Genomic DNA, 18,890 nt, shown 5'->3' with positions numbered 1-18,890 from the left:
TGCCCCAAGTCTCTTCCTAACATTTCTTAATACATTTTCTCTCATACAGCTCTACTGTAAAGCCACCACCCCCCATTCATCACTTTCTCACCCTTGCCACAAATTCCCCTCTCACCTATAACCCACAGGCCTGCCCCTATTTCCCCAACTCAGACCAGCTGCTCCACTCATGCTCACCCTTGAAAAGGCCTGTGCTGCATCCTTGCTTCTGTTACTGCCTTCCTAAATGCTGCCACAGGCAGCTGAATAATGCTTCTGTCAGCTGTCTCTAGCCACAAACATAAAAGACCCTTCAGCTTTGGTTTCCAGGATTTAAAAAGCTTGGACTAAAGTAGGTTTGTTTAGCAGCTTTACTTTGCTAAAGGTTATGACGGTTCTGTTCTTGCATCACTAGCACTGATTTGTTTCTCTTTCTCTAAACTGGCTCTCTTATCCTAACTCCACAGCTGTGTTTCTCTGGACAGGACATTATTGCTTTCATTGCCCTTAGATATTGACACATCTTCAACATCCAGTGAACATCACATATCCTGAGTGCTCAGTCAAAAATTTTATGGGTTCTTTTGTTTTTCTTCTCTGGGACTGTAATGCAAAGAAATAGGCCCATTTCAAGTTGACTTTCTGACAAAAGGTCTGGTATTTAACATAACCCTGTACGCTACAAAGCCATGTTGCATCATTAAAAGCTGGATCTTGTTTTTAACAGATGATTCTGGTACAAGCCTATGGATTTTTGAAGGCTTGAGCCATAGCATCATGCTCTGATCTAAAGTTTACTGAGAACCTTGAGTTACCTCTTTTTTTTTTTTCTGGTATGTTTCCATTCCTGAGAAAAGCAAGAGCTGCAAGACTGACTTATAATATACTCATTCAATTAATCAAGTGAGAGTGAATCAAACCTTTCCAGGCAATTTTGTTTGAAGTGTCTGCACTCTTCTCTGCATCGCATGAGGTGCCAACACCAGTGGGAGTTTGCCTGAGGTAAGAGCTGTGGGTTTGGATGTATTCTTCCATTTTTATTAGGTCTTACACTCACAGGAATTTTGTGCTTTTTAATCTTGTAACTGTACAAAATGTATCTGGGTATGGAGGAAGATAACTTAGCGATTTGCTTTAATTATTCTCATAACTGTTCACATTAGGTTTTATGAGCTAGTCACACTTAAAAAATTCTAAACCCACTTTTATAGCAAGAAGGTATTTAACTGAAATCCTCATGCCATACATCTAACCAGTGGTAAACCAATAGCTCAACTGAGCTACCAAGATACATCAGTACCCAGTGCTTCTTCCCAGTTCGTCCTTAATTTCATTGTATCCATTTAAGCATTTTAATTTCCTTGCCTGCCTTTATTATCTGTATGCTTTCCCTTGAAATACTTTATATGGAATGACTTCTAGCAAAAAGAACGTTGTCAAAAAAAATTCCAGCTAAGCATGTTAAATATTTATTGCTCTTAATATTCAGAGTATAGCTGCAGAATTGAGTAGTATTTATTTGGAGTGCAGTAGCACTGAAATATCCCATGCTGGTACACATAATACAAGGCAGTCTTACACTCCTCATAATCTTTCAACACAAGAAAAGGGATTGAAAGGGAGACCAGGACATGATGAAGCAAACAGCATTTTGGAAAGGTCTTGTGGCAAGTATTATGCAATGCATTCATTTTTGAATACAATTAATTATGCAGTTGAGCAGGACTTGTATGCTACTTCACACAGTAAAACTTAGATCCAGTAACATCTGATATCTTGGCATCAGTCTACCAAAAAGATGGTAATGTTACAAGACTGTCTTCCTTTTTTTTTTTTTTTAATACATGTATGAGGTACAGACAAATGAAAGAAGAGACCTGTTTAGTCTGTACTATGGGACTGAAATTCTACACAAGAATAGTCATAGATTATAACACTGAAAGTTTTGAATTAGCACCTCAGAATATCTACTTCTAGGAGCTCTATGTAATTTTGAATAAGTTTTTTCAGGACAGGTTAATACTTAAAATGTTTTGTTGCAGTCTTTTAGCTAGTCCTACCTCCAGTACTGGTTTTTAGGATTCATCATTTAGCTTCTAAAGAGTCATCTAACTCTCATGAGATTGAGTTTTACTCTGGGTAAATAACTTCTTTGTTATAAAGAAGAGTAATGCTCAAAATTGTAAGTGGAATCTTTCAATGATGGGAATGGGGAGATGGGGAGGTGGGTGTCCATGGCAGACACAAGACAAAATAAGCACATCCCATCTGAAATTTTACTAGACAGGAAATGTAAGTAGATGAATCCAATTAGGTCTCTTTCAGCTTCAGACACAGCAGCAAAAAGCTGGTTCAGTGTTTTATTTCCTGGCTGTCAGTTAAAAGTGCAATAAAGAGTTATGGCCAAATGTGAGTACCAAATTTTCATATGAACATGTTAATTACTGGCATAAAGCTGAAAAGAAAGCTGCTGTCTGCAGCAGTAGAGGCACATTCTCTGGTGTTCCAGAGTGAAACCTTACATTTGTGGATCTAGGCTGTGAACATGAACCTCCATCTGTCGCTCTTCAGACCTCCTGCAAAGTCACAATAGTTTAATTTAGATAAAAATGAACAGAACAAGTGTATTCCATGTGCCTGACACCCTGCTGCTCAAGTCAGAGAAAGGTTTTAAATAAACTGCACTAATTTTTCCCAGCTTCAGTGGGGAACAATGTTTGTTTTCCCTACACAGGCCATTATCTTTTGGGAAAGGCCCTTGTGCAGAGTATATGTTAATCCATGCTCTTTAAAGAATGAGATGACTTGCAGTATAAGAAAACAAAGCATTCATATCAGTTACAGACACTGGAATACTTTTGATGGATCTAATATTCAGCCTTTGGCTGGAAGGCAATTTTAAAAGAACCAACTAGTTAAACTTGAGATACTTCTATTTCCTCATAAGATTTACTTCTCCTCCTTAATCTGTAACTCTCCATAGTGAGTTTCTCTAACCATCAATATGACAGTACGGCAATATTGCCTCATCAGTCATGATTTACTTAATGTTTTCTGAATTTAGTAATATTTGATTAAAATTTAATGTGAACATATCATATCATGCCACATATATTATTGCATCCATTAATCAGGTAACCATAATAATGAAATGTCGGAAGATTGGATGAAAAAGGAGCTGAAGTCTTTGATATATGTTTGGCATGGGTTTGTGAGTGATTAACGAAAAGATATCCAGTCAATTGTGTAAAGCTTCATTAATATACATTTACAATCATCTATGTACTGTATCATCAGATATTTTTAACCTTAGTTAAACTTGATTTTTTAATTTACTGAATGACACTAAATATTAATAATCCTGAAAAATATATAGTATTCTATTAACTCTCTTAATGCCAGAATGATTCATAACGTGTTCTAATGCTTTTGTAGCAAACTATGTACTAAAAATATGGTTAGAATTAATGGATCAGTTTTGTTAAAGGTGGAATAACAAATGCTTTATGCATGGCTCTATAAGCCTCAAATCACACAATTGTATTAAAATAAATGTAAATCAGGATTGCCATCTACTTTTTTAATATGCAAAGGTAACATATGAGCTAATCTAGCAAAGCATCTACTCCAATTTGGTAGAGGAGATATTGAGAACAGTAAGACCTGATTTCATACTCATAAGTATTTTGTTAAACATATGAAGACTTTCTAGATTAAAAAACCCAAAAACAAAACCAAAGTTGAAATCCTTGGGCTTCAGCTGATGAAGCAGGATTTGGATATGTTCTCCGGGTAAACTGTAAGAGATGTGTCATTGTTTTCTTGGTATTTGTGACAAGAAACAAAGCACTGATCCCACAGCTTGGATCCGTGTAGGACGTTCTTTATTGTGCCATGGATCTTACTGGGGCTGTTTGTCATGGCAGGAGTGCACACATGACTCTTGAGTTGTGTGTGTTCTTGCACTCAGGGCTGGATGCAGAACAGATCAGAACACGTGTGCTTTGTTGGTAATGATGCTGAATGTTCCCAATGACTTGCAGTGCGTGTGTCCCTCATTGTAGATGACATGGAGCATGCTTGCAGTTTGTCCTGGAGGCCCCTGTTAAAAAGCTGCAGCTGTTATACATCTGATATTTGTCTTATATCTTCTCTCACTTTTGGTGAGCATTTAATTTATTCAGTTTTCATATATTGATTACTGTGAATCACAGAGAACACAATCTTATTTTTCACTACAGCTGCAGGTAGCTAAGTACATGTTTACACTACAACAACTTTGGAAAACAGATCTCTTCAAAATAGTTTCAGAACAGAGTTGCCATTTGTTTTTTAACATGGCTTGTGATTTTGAAGTATGTTTGGTTAGAAGCTGGATGCTCATCTCTAAACTGAAATATTACCACTTTGGAATGCTGCTTGGAGATCATTGTTGTGGGGTGTTGATCTGTATAAGCACTGTGCAGTATATTGTCATCCCATTTATGTTTTTGTTCCATAATGTCTTCAGCTGATTCAAGGATGCTCTCTTCAGCAGTGTCTGGTGGGCAAAAGCTGATAGCAGTGCTTGGGTACTTGACTAGCAGCTTAGTTCTGAGTGAGATGGATGAGCGTGCCCATCAGTCTACTGATAAAGAGCATTAAAAACAGTCAGGCCAGGATCTATGGCTCTTCTAATCTAAATTCAGCCAAAATAAACCTATGTAGCTGTACCTGGTACCTGTTCTGCTAAGAAATGTGAAACTATGAATTGAAGGAAAAATTGAGGCTGGTAACTACCAATTTAATACAAAATGTATTTGTAAACAGCCTCACTGAAAAGAGCAGCCTCTCTGCTTACTTGGAGATTGACAGAGACATAAGTAAAATTATTATTCCACCTAAAAATAAAACAATCCACCTGTGCTGGCAATACTTTTAATACATGTTTTATTAAAAAAATAAAATTCATGTGAGTACAGAGGCTCTGTATCATGTTGAACTACTTCACACAGCCTAGTTCACATACTGCCTTTGGCACCAATAGGTCTCAGCATATGTCTTGAGTGTGCAGACTGGTGATGAAGAAAAACACATTGTGTACTTTGTTCTGTGAAGAAGAATTAAGAAGACACAGGGTGCAAAATTCTTTCTTGGGCTTTGGTGGACTTTTGAAAATTAATTTGCTTCAGAGCTCCTGTCAGTGAGAGTAACCATAACTCATTTTCTGTGGCTGTTAATCCTGCCTGTGAGGGGGTAGGGATAGTCATTTTCTTTGTAGTTGAAGGCAGGAACAGCATCATAACAAATAATGACTTTAGGATAAGCCTAAATGGATGAACTGCAATTCCACTTGTCCTTCAAAATTAAGAACGAGAGGACAAAAAGAAATGCAGAAAATATGATCTAAACAAATATTACTTTCAGCTTTCGTAAGTGCTCTCTAGCCTAGGACCTCTAAAGGCTTGCAAATACAGAGGCAATGGATATTGAAACGTCTATGTTAAGCAGTTATTTACTCACTTTTTTGTAGGTGGGGAAATCAGAAGTACAGGATCTCAATGTCCCTTGTACAGGTAGCAGGAATAGAATAGGGGGTTGTACCCTAGAACCCTGTGCTTTGACTTTGACTTTTGGACACTGCAGTTCCTCACTCTAACAGCACATTGAATATAACATACATTCCCCGTCTTTTCAGTAAAGCAGACTCTTTTCCTACACATTCACCAATTTCAGATAGGAGAAAACCCATCAGAGAATTGGTGATTTTAAACAGTGTTTCCTCTTTTCATCTTTAATTATAGCTGGGCAAATGGTGTCAAGTGTAGGTATGGAAAGCCATGGATGGGAACTCCTAAGAGTGTGTAGAAAGATTCTATTTTGGTAATTCTTTTTGATGAAAGGCATGAGAAGAAGTTGTCTTTGGGAAAGTGACAATTGCTGCGAAGCACAAAGTTATTTCCTCCTAGTAGCATCTGTTTTTCAGAAGAGAAAAATGCTGAGATTATGCTACAGCCTGAAGCTCTAGCATGTTGATGAGGTAGAAGGAGTCCAAATAAATTAACTGTTGTCAGACTCTGATTCCAGTGACTGGGATTTTATGTGGTTGGGAAAAAATGGTCTTACGTATTTGGAAAATCGTAGTGTGCTTTGGCAAGAAGGAAAGTGAGCAGATCAGAGCCTGTTTCTCATGTCATTGAAGTGTTTGAGAACTTGCCTTCTGCTGAGATGGGAGAGAACTTTCTGCAAAATTAAAAGTGTTTGTTACATGTATCTAAAATGTGTAGCCCTATTCTTGATGTAAAAAGCTATGCATGGCTTCAATCTGCTCTTCTGGTCTAGGGAGGTCTGCCTCTAGCAGTTAAAGGAGATTTCTTTCAGGAATGAACTCTGACGGTTCCTTGGGTTTATGTTGCTGGATTATGTAAATATTGATGTGGGGCTTGAGGAAAAAGAGCAATGTGAATTTGCCAGTGCTAATGTCCTTGTCCTGTCTCTGCAGCTCTCTCTGATGTGATGACTGAAGTATTGCAAATACTTTTAGTTATTCCTTAATATTATGGGTGAAAAAAGGGAGTGGGGTTGTTTGCAGCTGACTGCATCTTAGAAATTGAGAATTATTTGCTTGTGTTCATGCTTCTGTATTTTTATATTCATATCCAGTGTCTCTCCAGTGGGTTTATGAGAATGATGGGGAAATGCCTCTAAGATTTGGATATGAAGATGAACTTTGAGTTTGGAATTTCCATTTTTATGGACCTGCACCTTTTCAGCATGGTATTGGAGAACCTAGTGCTGCTTTAAGCACAGGTTCTCCTCACGCTTGCAACTAACTGGGAGAGGAACTACATGCAACATAGGTCCTTGTGTACAGCATAAATAGGGCGTTAGGTAAGTGCTGTAGGGCTTTAGTTTGTATATGTGGAAATGAGGGTGCTGCTCTGTGTAAATCAGGGAGACGAACGTGATCAAAGGTTTCTTAGCAGAGAGTGACTTAGTTGGGATAACTGGGAGATAACAATTCATGCCGCACACCGAGAGCCAGCCATTGAGAAATTTCTCTCTTCTGTAGAAACACACAGCCACTCAGTAGAGATTCCTTTGTGCAGCACTGAGCAAGTTACAGTACCTGAGATTTCAAATGACAAAGGAATCTTGCTGTCAGACCCTCTCTGCCGAGCTGCTGATACAAAGGGTTGTGGGAGGCGAGTAGGAACACCAAAGCGTCTCCAATTGTTATCAGATAGCTGTTCACAGAAAGGTCTTCCCAGAGTTTGCTGCATAGAAAGCACAACCCACACATCATTGTTATTCATTCGTTCAGTTTAAGAGGCTTGTTTTTCACAGATGTGCTCTTCCTGTTTGGCATTTGTAACTGAGGATTGTTAGTTGTAGAAAAGTGTCATCCAACTACAAACTGAGATTTTCAGCTGATTCATGAACACCTTTGTTAACTACAGCATAAAAAGGAATATGGTTCAGTGTGAAATGTAGGTTAAGCTGTATCTCTACCCCAATATATTATACTGCTCTGGAAGGGTGAAGAAGAAATTTTAATTAACAGCTATGCAAAAATTTCCTGCCCACTTTTATATCAAATAAAATTAGTAAAGCAATTAGAAGATAGAGGTAATTGCTTTATGTTAGCCTGTCTTATTCATGTGGAGCCTATATATAGACATGTACATATACGGATTTTAAAATCATTAAACCAAAATTGCTGTACATGGTAAGTAAAGTAAACAATCGGTATGTTTGAGTAAGGCTTTCATGTCAGAAAATTGGCCAGACATGCTAAGAAAGGGCAGTAAAACTTGGGAGAAGGGGAGGAAATGAATTATCTCATAATAATGGGACCAATGCCATTCATGTCTGTATAACAGATAATTCATGGAGCTTATAGCAATGTGATCTTGAAAGTTTTTATATCTAAGTTAATGCTACAGCCAAGTAGGATGATCACAGATAAGCAGCTGTTTATTGTTGTTCCAGGGAATAATGATCAGATGTGCATTATTTCTGCCCAAGTTTTCTTCACTATATATGTATCATCTCATGTCTAGCTTTAGTAGAAGCATCTAGATTAAAAAAAAGTATAGCAAAAATGCCTTTTGAAAGTAATTTAAAAATAGTTCTTCATACGAAAGTGCAACTGTGAAAACACTTCAGAATTGAAAAAGCAGCTTCCTTTTGGCATATGGATTAAATGTGCTCTCTGATGGTCCCAGTCACATCTCTGTCTGGCTGGGTACTCCATCTCTAGGAATTTACACTCTTGGGAAACAACATTGGGCATGAATCTGGCTACTCATCAGAAGGCTATCCTTGCTTAGGCTTCCTTACATCATGGTGAGTTTTTCAAAAGTAAGGATATTTTTTTAATGCGTAAATATTTTCCTAAAAATTGATAAGCACATAGAAAATGCTCATTATTAAAACAAAAGGCTAAGTAACAGCATTTGCCAATATGTTTGCAGCACAGAGAACTCAACGCATACCCCTTGAAAATTGCTTTACTAAATTAAGTGTAAAATAACTATTCTAAATTAGTTAGAATAATTGATTTTTCATTCTCAAGGTTTTATTTTATTGTTGCAAGAGTCTTTTTAAACCTAGAATTAAAGGTCTAATTTCTGGTACCCATGCATTGGCAACACATTGGAGAGAAACGGCCAAATGGGAATCTAATTTATTCACTCTGTAAATTACAGCTGTATTTAACACTGAGTGTTCTGGTATTCTTGGAAGTCTTCCTTTTCAGTGAAGTTAGGACTAAAAAGCCAGCAAATCAGTTTTAGTGGTATTGATATGATATGTGTTCAGTTGGAAAGAATGAGTGGAAGAGGGAAGAGACATCTGGATGGTGTTACTTCTGCAAAGAAAATATGTACCCTCCATCATATGGTAGGATGAAGCACCAGAGTGACTTTTCTGATGCTATGCAAATTGTGGTTGTCCTCAGCACATTCAATTTCTGTTCCAATACATGATTTTTAAGATCTCTTCACTCCTAGATCCAGACATTCCACACCAGTTGCTCTCCTTCAAGGCTCTGAAGATGACTTGGCTTAGGCTGAGATTTTTGGGGGCCCAGGCTGTAATCTTCCTGGCAGCTGCCCCCAGCTAGTGGCCTCCTGTGTGTCCTGGGGAAGCAGGGCACTAGCAGTGTGCCTTTAGTTCCAGTCAGCCCTCCCATTCCCCAGAGTGAGGTACAGCTGTTAGGCTTCATTCCCAAATGTCCACAATGTGTGTCTGGGTCTCATGCCAGTGTAGTGCAAGGAGATAGTCCGGGTGTGCTGTCATCCCTTCAGCCCACAGGCCAGAATGGCCGTGGGACTCCTCACCCTTAGATCAAAACATGAGAACTCTCTTTATGTTAGCTGTTCTCACAAGGACTTCCCAAATGTGCAGAACAACAGGGAGCCCTGAAGCAGCATGTCTCCTCTTCCCTTTCCAAAGCCACCTCCTTAAGGGATCACCTCATAATGGGGACTGATTGCCTGTTTGATCTTGTGGAGCCTCAGTTTCACACTAAACCACGCTGATGCCTCAGGGGCCACCACAGAAGTACTTGTGATGGGGGGATGTAAGTGCATTCCCAGATTCTTGCACAGTATCTCTTCTGTAGTTAAACACCTTAAATAACCCTTGGAAATTATTCTGGCTGTATTCAAAAGTGGTATCTTAGCAACTGATTTTTTTTTTTTCAGAAACCAAACAGTAAAGGAAGTGAGTTCTAATCCTCTTGAGGGTGCTGTTTATTAAAATTTCCACCATGGAAATTAAACAGTATCTTCCTCATTCCCAAAACAATTCTGAACTAATTGCAACAGAAACATTTCTTTTAGTTGAGGTGACAGAAATAGATATTAGAGACAGTAAACAAAGTTTTCTTTTTTCCAGAAAACTGGAAAATGTATGAGGTTTGTTCATGCATGTCTTAAATAATGGCTTTATAAAATGAGGTTAGATAGCAGAGGATACAGGCTGTCTAAATGCTCTATATCAAGAACCCATAATGAGAATTACGGGGCCTTGTAAAAGTGTGGCAGTCACAGCATCAAGATTAAATTGAATTGTCCAATCAGCAGTGTGGTGACAAGGAGTTGATGTTCTTAAGCCCATTCTGGACTGCTCTTTCCCGTGGTTGGTGAGGGCTGAATTCCATTGGGAGTGATCTGCTTGTAAGCCATTTTACTGGAGATGGGGAACTAGATGAAGATGAATTGGTATTTTGGATTTGACCATCTTAGGCACCCATCTTAGAAAAAGAAAATTATGCGGATTTCTTTTTTTTTTCTTCCCCCTGCTGAAGATGTATGTTCTCTCTTGCTCTTTTTAATATTAAGTGTCTTGTTAATATAATGCATCTCTGCACAATGTAGGCGTCTAAGTCTCAATCCATTGAAGAACTTCATCCTGTCATAGTATCCTTGACTTCAAAAATACTTCTGGCTTTGGGAGAAGTACCTGAAAAACTACAAATAAAGCTGGGTCTGTGCTTTACTGTGCTGCACCCTGAGATTTTTCCTGTGCAGACGAATATGTACTTGGCTATGTATCTTGACATTTGTAGTTTCACAACTGAATTGATGATATTGAATAATTTTCACTATATGTGCAAGGTATTTAGAAATGTATTCTGTTAATGATTCCTTTCATATTTGAGACATGAAAGCCAGTTAGAGGTCCCTGTGTATTTTTTGTATGTTTGAGACTTCAGTGGTCCTGGAATGGCACAATTTGGTCAGTTAATCACTGTTTTTTATATCCACCTTCTTTTCTATAGTGTTTTATTGGTGTTAAGGGTATTACCCTTTTGGAGACATTATCCATTGATGCTCAGATTACTCACCATATTATAACTGGTGCTTCCTCTTGCTTGTTCTGTACCCATTGGCATTAGGTTATTTGGAGACTGCTTTAGAGAAGGAAATGCCAGAATGAAAGAAGGGGGAGAAAGATGTGACAGCAGAAATCAAATGCTCAGTGGTCCCTCTTGACAACTTTAAATGGAAATATTTACAATAATCATAGCTACAGTAAATATGCTAAATATCAGTAGTAGGTTAAATTTATAAAATTGTAATAACTCTCTGTTGATAGCTGAGCTGTGTCCAAATGTATAGTAATAACCTTGCTTTTCTGAAAGCTTCTCTTGTACATAGGGTGCCCCTTTTCCCTCCACAACACTAACAATATGCATCCAGTGTCAATCCAGACCGGTTTTTGTACAAAAGGTAAAATAAGGGTAGCTGTGGTACTGAAATAGATGTGCAGGTGCACACAGACAGGCAGCTGTAACACAGGACATGGTAGCAGACTCAGCCTGCTAACCATTGCTCCCGGCACAGTGGCAGACCCTACCCAGCCCCTGTATTGTGTGACCTGGCAAATGACCCACTGCAGGTCAAAACAGAGGGTCTAGTTAGCTGGTGCTTAACTTCAAGAGCTTATATAGATACTAATGTTGCTATGAATACTCCAAAATAGTGTTCAAACTCCTTAGTGTTTCAAGCCCACGCTGCTAAACTAACCCCTTGCAAACCCATGCTCAGGGAAAAATTATTCTAAATCTCCCATGTCCAAATTCCAGAATTGAGTGGAAAAAATTACAAAATTACATGCAAATGTTTTGGATAAAACGGATTTTTACAGCGAAACCTTACAATTATTATAAAGTAACTATTATAAAACTAATACATTATTTTAAACTAGTTTGCAACAGAAGTAATGCATTGGCTGTTGCTTCAGAATCAGAAAATGAGTCAGAGATCACGGTTTCTGAAGGGCTTTACTGTTAAAGCTCAAGGACCATGTTCCGTTTGGGTTGGGAAGAAGCTGGTATCAGGTACCCCCACTTGAAAAGCGGGGTGAAAGTCATTGAACCACCCACCACTCAGCAGGACAAGGATGCCTAGCTGTGTATTGCCAAGATGGAAGAAGAGAAATCACTTCTCTCTCCCTTGGCAATGGTTTATGGTGCTTACCTGGAACAGGCTCTTCCATTTGAACATCTCCATAGCCACACACTCGATGAGAGCACAAGATTAAAGCAGAAATCTTGTTCTTCCATCTCAAGAGCCAACCCGTCATCTGCACAGCTTGTCTTCATAATACAAACATAAATGAAATTTTGTAATGCTTTTCATTTCAATAATTAAACATTTATGTAGGTGAAGGGCAGCATTTTAAATAATTTTGATTTTTAAGGCTGGGAAGAGGAAGAGGGGAATATGCCAGAGGTCAAATGGGTGGAATTTTTGTGTGACTAAAAGAGACATGAAGGATTTGATGGCTCAGCCTTATCGATGTTACAAAACATGGGCAGGTGATTGTATTACATGCAAACAGCATTAACTCAGTAAAGATCAAGTAACTTTTGAAGAGGACGTGAAGTTGTGTAAATGTGACAGAGAACCACATACTCTGCTAAAATGTTTGAACTTCAGAAGACTGCATTAAAACTGTATTACACACAGTTACAAAGCAAAGTGAACCTCATTACTGAAAAGTGTCTTGGCTGTCTATCTCAGTAATGACGTAAGTCAGCCTTGGATTTATCATATAAATATCGCTTAAGGAAACCACATGCAATGTAATAAAAATGTTACATCTAAAATCACACACTGAATTAAAAAAAGGAGAGGTTTGTGTCCTTGAAGAGGCTGTGAAGAAAACTTCACAAATTCTTGTGTTTAACATTACTTTTTAATATTCTTGCATTAAAAATGAATGATTACTTTTTAATATTACTTGTAGCCAACTATCCCCTACTGTATAGATAAATTTCTTGTGTGATTTTATTATATGCTCAATAATAGTACCTATAAGCTCAGATTTCTTTTGAATATAAATGATTGGAAACAATATCTACCCTAAAGCATCTTTAATGTCATTATAGATGGGTAGGAGTAAATTAAGCGGTATTTAGCCACCAAAGTCTTTAATTTCATTGCATTTGAGTAGGAGTTAGACATTATGAGGTCCAATTAAAAAAGTCACTAATGTTTTTACATCTGAGTAGGAGTAAATTAAACAAAATCACTCCTGAGCTGCTAATATCATTTTAATTGAATGTCATTCAGTTTCTAACTGCTGTTACAACACAGTAGATAATGAGTCAAGCTCAACAAATCATCTGAGCTCCAGGTACCATGGCTACTAGAGGTGAAGGCAGAGTTTAGGGATAAGGAGGGAAACAGTTTGAAGTTAGGAAGCTGGCAGGAATGATAGCAGACCTGACATCTCTTGGTTGATGAGACCTATGTTCATCTAAAAATATCACCCTAACAAGAGCTAATCTAGCAAGGCTGCAAGCCAGGTCATTATTTCTAGTGTTCAGACATTAAAAGAAAAAAAAGGAAAAAAGGCATTTATCCAGAAGATGCGATTTACAGAGTGAATGTTAGGAAGGCTAATTCCATTTATTCACACCTCATGAATAATTCATTGTTTGATTTAATGTTAATCTTGATGATGAGACAATGGTGAAACAATACTAGACAATATATAGACTTACATATTCGAAAATAAAAAATTATGTCCTATCACAAGCATTATTATTTTTTGATCTATAACAGATAATATTGCATTTTCCTCATACCTGGAAATCTTTTCAATTTGGTAAATAGCAGATTTAAGACAAGCTGTGGCACTTTGTATAGTGACAGTTAAAGAGACTAGAGTGAAAAATACCCTTCATTGTAACTCAAATTACTATAAAACAGTAGATCTTTTGCCCTAAAAGCAGTTCAAGCCGTTACACAATTCTAGGCTTCCATCTGGAAAAACGGCAGGGTTTTAAACCTATTATTCGTTTGTGAGCATCGGATCTGTTCTGATGTTGCTCTGTGTGTATGTGTTTGACTGCTGAGAGCAAATACTCCTTTAAAGTGTGCATGTCAGACTGAGACCAGGGTCTCCTGACTGAAGCTCAGTGCCTTGTTCCAAACTCAAGCTGGATGTTGGCTTCAGGTATAATCACACACTTGCGTACAGTCACGCTTTTTCATTTGCCCTATGTGATATGTGTGGCTGTGGTCTCTGTGCAGAAAACAGTGAGGTCAAAGGGTTGCTGTGGTCTGTGTTCACATGTATCTGGTACTACTTCTTGCTCATGTTCAGAAAGGCCCATCAACTATCTCTTGGCTATGTACTCAAAATTATATTGAGGGGAAACTTGCAGTTCTGACTGTTTCTTTTATATGAGGAAACTGGAGGAAGATAGCAGATACCACAGACCTGCTTTTTTTCTTACCTCTCTGCAAGACTGAGGCCCCTTCAAAAGCTTGGATCCATACACCTTGTTCTTCCTCCAGGAGTAGGGAGAAAGTCAGTGCTGCTGGACAGGGAAAGCAACTGCAGAACTACAAAATGTCTTTCCAGGGCTCTGAGGATACCCTGTTATAAAAGGATAGGTTGCATGTAGTCAGAGCAGCATCTTTTCCTCAGGGCTTCTCCTGCAGTCCCTGTCTCCAGATAACAGAATGTACTCAGGCAGCACAGAGTTCTCACAGGAAAGATGTCTTGTGCCTTTCCAGGATGGACTTCTGTCTTTCTTGATCCTAAAGGTTACTTTTCTAAAGGTCCTTGTTACTTAGCCCAGGCACTGCTAGGTAAATTCCAACAATGTGCTTTTAGCCAACATTTCATTCCCCAATTTTTGCAGAGAGCAGCATTGGTTCTGAGGAGGTTTCTGCATGGCTTCCATGGTAGCATAGGAAAGTTACAATTCCTTCTTGGCTGGAAGGACCGATTTTCCCATTGTGAAGGACTCTGTCTTTTCTACTGCTTCAAATATGGTGCTTTGACAAAAATGACAGTTGTCAAATTCTCCTTCTTTCTAGGTATTTCTCTTATTTAATTGAGAAATTCTCCATTGACTCTCCCAGTTATACCATGCTATGTGTCACTTTAGTTCTGCTTTTACTTGTCTTGCAGTAAATGGATGTCTGATAAGACATTCTGGACAACTTGAAATAAGTGAGTGAACTAAAAGAAATTGCCAGTGGATGTAAAAAGGGAGGAATTCCACTAGACTCTGGTAAACCTCTCAAATAAAAGCCTGGAGTTTGGGTCAGATAGAGAAAGAGGATTGGAGGTAAAATTGTTCATTTAGGTAGGTTTTGCTTTTAGAGCTGATTTTCAAATGAGCAAATATGAGCAGAAATTCCTGCTTGGGATTCAAGTCTGGCTACTTTTTGCATTCACCTTCAGTGATGTGGAACACCAAGGAACCCCAGTGCTGAATTTTGGTTGAGCATTCCCAGCGGGCAAGAGTGCGAGCTCTGTGAATTAAGACTTAAAGCTTTTATGCAGGGTGTGTGAAGGAAAGTTTGAGATTGAGCGTGGGCTAAACTCTCTGTATAGATGTATTGTTGCAAGCATGCTCTGGGACATATGGAATTATATTGTTACTTGGGGGAACAATGATGAAATGTTTTGACATAGCCTTTTGTCTTTTCTGTGTAGATTGCACTTGAACATGTTATAGCTTGTTTTAACTAATGTGCTCCATAAGTTGGCTGTGTCTTGTGTCTGTGAAATTCCACTGGTAGCACTGCAAAAATAATTACTAACAAAACTCTTACAACATCTACTTGGGGAACTCTAAGAAACTAAATTACTTCTGTCGTGTTAAGGTTTACTCAAATAGGGTAGGATTTTAGTCATTGAGAGGGAAGGATAGAGATTTCACTTTGGAATACCTGCTTAATGCCCTGCCTGTGCCTAAGTGGCAATTTGTGAAACATTTTGCATCTGTAAATGAAGTTGTTCCAGTTATCTCCGTGTGTGTCAATCAGAGAACAACAAAACTTCTTTAAGAGGTCTAAAGATTACTAACTTGGTATTAAAATGTTAGACCTGGATCTTATTTAAAAAAAAAAAATCTCATTGCAGTCTTTTATTGCAATTTTTCTCATTCTTCCACTGCACTTTCAAGCTCCCAGAGTCCAGGGGGTTTGTGAATTGCACTTAGAAGCACTACAGAATTAGGATGGGTTCCCAGGTAAGCAACAAAGGTCTCTCACTGACAGAAGTATTGCTAGGGTAGAAGACAGCATGGCTGATACTTCTGCTTGCAAAGAGAGCAGTTTGCTTCAGTAAAGAAAGTTGTCACAGTGTAATAGAAGATAAAGTAATAAATGCTTTCAATTAATTTTTTTTTCTTTTCCTGGCAGTCCTGATTTTACCACTTGCTTTCTTGAATTGCTTTTGTTGGTCAGGCAGTTGTTCAGGTATCTACTCTCTCTGGTTTAGTGGCAGTCATGTTGGAGGTTTTTATCTTAAGCTTAAAGAGGTTGATCAAAACAATCTTTCAAATGGGCCCATTTAAATCAAAATGTTTTTCAAAATTTTCTTTTAGATAGGGTTAGGCTTGTCTAATGTAAATTTAGGTTACTAATGAGTCTGCCTCATGTTGCTCTTGTAGTCAAGCACTTAGGTTCCTATCTCAGAAATATTTATATCCTTCATTGCTGAAAAGTCAAGTTTTGCTTGGTGTCTGTTAGTTCAGAGCCCAGTCACTCTTTCCCCCTATGACTGGAACATGGAAGCTATTCTCAGCTTGTAACATGCAGATACCTCTGAAGTGTGTGGGCACAAAATCAGGTAGAAGAGCTCTTGAAAATGCATTTGGTCTCAAATGAGGAACTTTAGTTTTTTTCTGTAACCATAAGTTATGGAATTAGTTTGATGGTAAGAGTTATGTTTACAGTGTGTCCTTAGTTCTTGCTTTGAAGTAAGGCAGTAAATATAAAAATCAAACTACTTGTATTAATCACAGGTGAATCTAGTTTGACCTTTTGCAAATGGCAGTACATTCAGTGCTAGCTGAAGATAGGAATGGTGATCTTGAGAGAGCTATTTGTTCAAAAAAATCATAGAACTGGCTCTTTATGCCCTCTGCCCAGCCATAGCCTGCAGAAAACTGAAACAATGAGGTACTAGGGGCTCTGTGCTTGAACCACCTCTCCTGTAAACTAATGTGCTGGGATTGGTGAAGTTACACTCTTTGCAGGTTTTGCACTATTCTGACAGGTGAAAAAATCATTACAGGTTGTGATCTGTGTCATCTGCTGCAGGCATTCACTTCATATATCTTTCAGAGCACTCACAGTTGGAGCCACATGAGGCCAGTCTGGGTTTCACTTGGGCAGTCTGGGTACCTGTGTGCTTGTGAAGTACTTGGGTTAGAGAGAAGTCTGGACCATTATAGGTCTCTATATGAAGGACTCAGAGCTTGTCCTTTTAATGAGGAAGAAGGACCACGAAGCTCCTTCCCCCATGCTTGGGCATGGCAGTGCTGCCTATCACCCATTGTCCTGGCTGAGTCTCAGGGAAGAAGAGATGTGACTTTGCCTGTTCAAGCAGCTAACAGTTCTAGGTGGGACCTTGTCTTTCTTTAGGGGTGCTCGGGGGAACGTGCACACACCACTTACATCCTAGATTTGAGCCCAGACAGGCAAATTCTCTGCATATGCAGCTGGAGAAAGATGCCCTCAGAGCACAATTTACAGCATTTAAGTCAGATGCTTAAAATTAGACAGTCTGTATGCATCCTCTGTCTGTATTTTGTATCCTAACCTGAAAACCTGGATGATAAGAATCTAATGCTTCCTGAGCCTGTGGGCAAGACTGCCTAGCTAATCCACTGCAGGGATACTTACACACAAATGCGCTGTGTTGACTTTCATCAGCTCTGCCAGGGAACAACAGGACTGAGACTTGTGAAGTTTACTGCTCCTGCATCTCTGTCTTTCCCAGACATACAGTCATCAGAAGTGCTGCCTAGATAGGACTATTTTGCTTACCGTTTTACAGGATGCAGAAAAGCAAAGTTTTGCCTATAATTAGTTACATAGTGTTTTCCTTAGCAATTAGGAGCTTTTGATCAGCTTAGAAAGTTTTGTATGACTTAGTACTGACTTTAGTTTGAGCATCTAATTCTATATAAAAGGAACAGAAGGGATTTGTATTTTTGGTGCATTTTTAAATGTTGCTTCTTTGTACCCCTTTAGATAAAACGGCAAAATGACCTTTTATACTTGAACAAAGCAGAGTAAGCTATGGAGTAGTGCATTCTGAGTACAAATTAGACTAAAATTCTTTAATCGGAGTCAGCAGTGTATCACAGACTTAAATAGTGCTCTTTGGAAAACAGGTCACAAGCTAGATTTTCAGATTATTTTAGTGACTTGTATAGGAAAGTACATACCTACACTTGTAGTTATTTTCTCTGATAGCATCTCAACTTTCACAGTCCATGTACCTGTGTGATAAACATGCATAGATGCTGACAAAGAGACAATCACAGCACAAATACCCTTTTCCTTTCTATGAGGTTAAGATAGACTTGTTCTCGTCCAAACGGTTAAAAGCTGAGTTCAGGCAGTCAACAACTGAGAAGAAATGTAGCTGTCAGAATGGGTTTCCAAATATAGTCTTCCCATGTACAACACACGAGACTTAACAGTTCTGGCATCCAGGTGGAATCTGTCTGTGGTTCCCTGGTATAAAGCAAGTACAATGCATTGCTTTTAACATCTTGTTCTGAGTATCCTGGGTATGTTTAGAAAATGTTGGTGCCAGCTGGCAGATTGGTGGTGAGGCTGAATACAGGAGGCTGCTGCTCTTGCACTGTCATTGCCACCCCACAGTTCCTTCATCCATTCTTCCGTAATTCAACAGAGTTGCTTTGCACTCGCCTTCACTTGCGTTTGCCAGGACTGCTTTTCTTTATCAAACCTCATCTTTGCTGCAAATTTTTATTGCAGGATTTTTTTAAAATTTCATTTCAAATCAAATTCATGCAATTAGTTTCTTTTCTTCCCTTCACTAATTGCTTTTACGTTAGTCTCACTAATCCATAAGTGCCAGTAGTCTCTGAGATACTGGATCTCATTTAATTTCCAAAGAAGCAGAACAGA

The 18,890-nt window shown here is 38.5% G+C and overlaps 2 long non-coding RNA genes across 2 annotated transcripts in view; one reads left to right on the top strand and one right to left on the bottom strand.

Annotated features, from left to right (window-relative positions):
* The first annotated feature begins 129 nt into the window (after positions 1 to 129).
* LOC146435567 (uncharacterized) overlaps positions 130 to 18,890 on the top strand; it is a 63,945-nt gene continuing 45,184 nt past the window's right edge. The window contains exons 1-2 of the long non-coding RNA XR_014853006.1: positions 130 to 331; positions 447 to 981. This is a non-coding gene — a long non-coding RNA (uncharacterized LOC146435567). The remainder of the gene's footprint in view (positions 332 to 446; positions 982 to 18,890) is intronic.
* On the bottom strand, positions 4,212 to 17,875 carry LOC146435568 (uncharacterized). Its single transcript, XR_014853007.1, has 4 exons — positions 14,219 to 17,875; positions 11,949 to 12,067; positions 10,814 to 10,879; positions 4,212 to 7,235 (listed from the first exon to the last, which is right to left on the bottom strand). It is a non-coding gene; the product is annotated as an uncharacterized LOC146435568 (long non-coding RNA).

This window comes from Lichenostomus cassidix, chromosome 6 (assembly GCF_008360975.1).
Source record: "Lichenostomus cassidix isolate B80296 chromosome 6, HeHo_3.0, whole genome shotgun sequence".
NCBI lineage: Eukaryota > Metazoa > Chordata > Aves > Passeriformes > Meliphagidae > Lichenostomus > Lichenostomus cassidix.
This window is presented reverse-complemented; position numbering and strand designations above follow the sequence as displayed.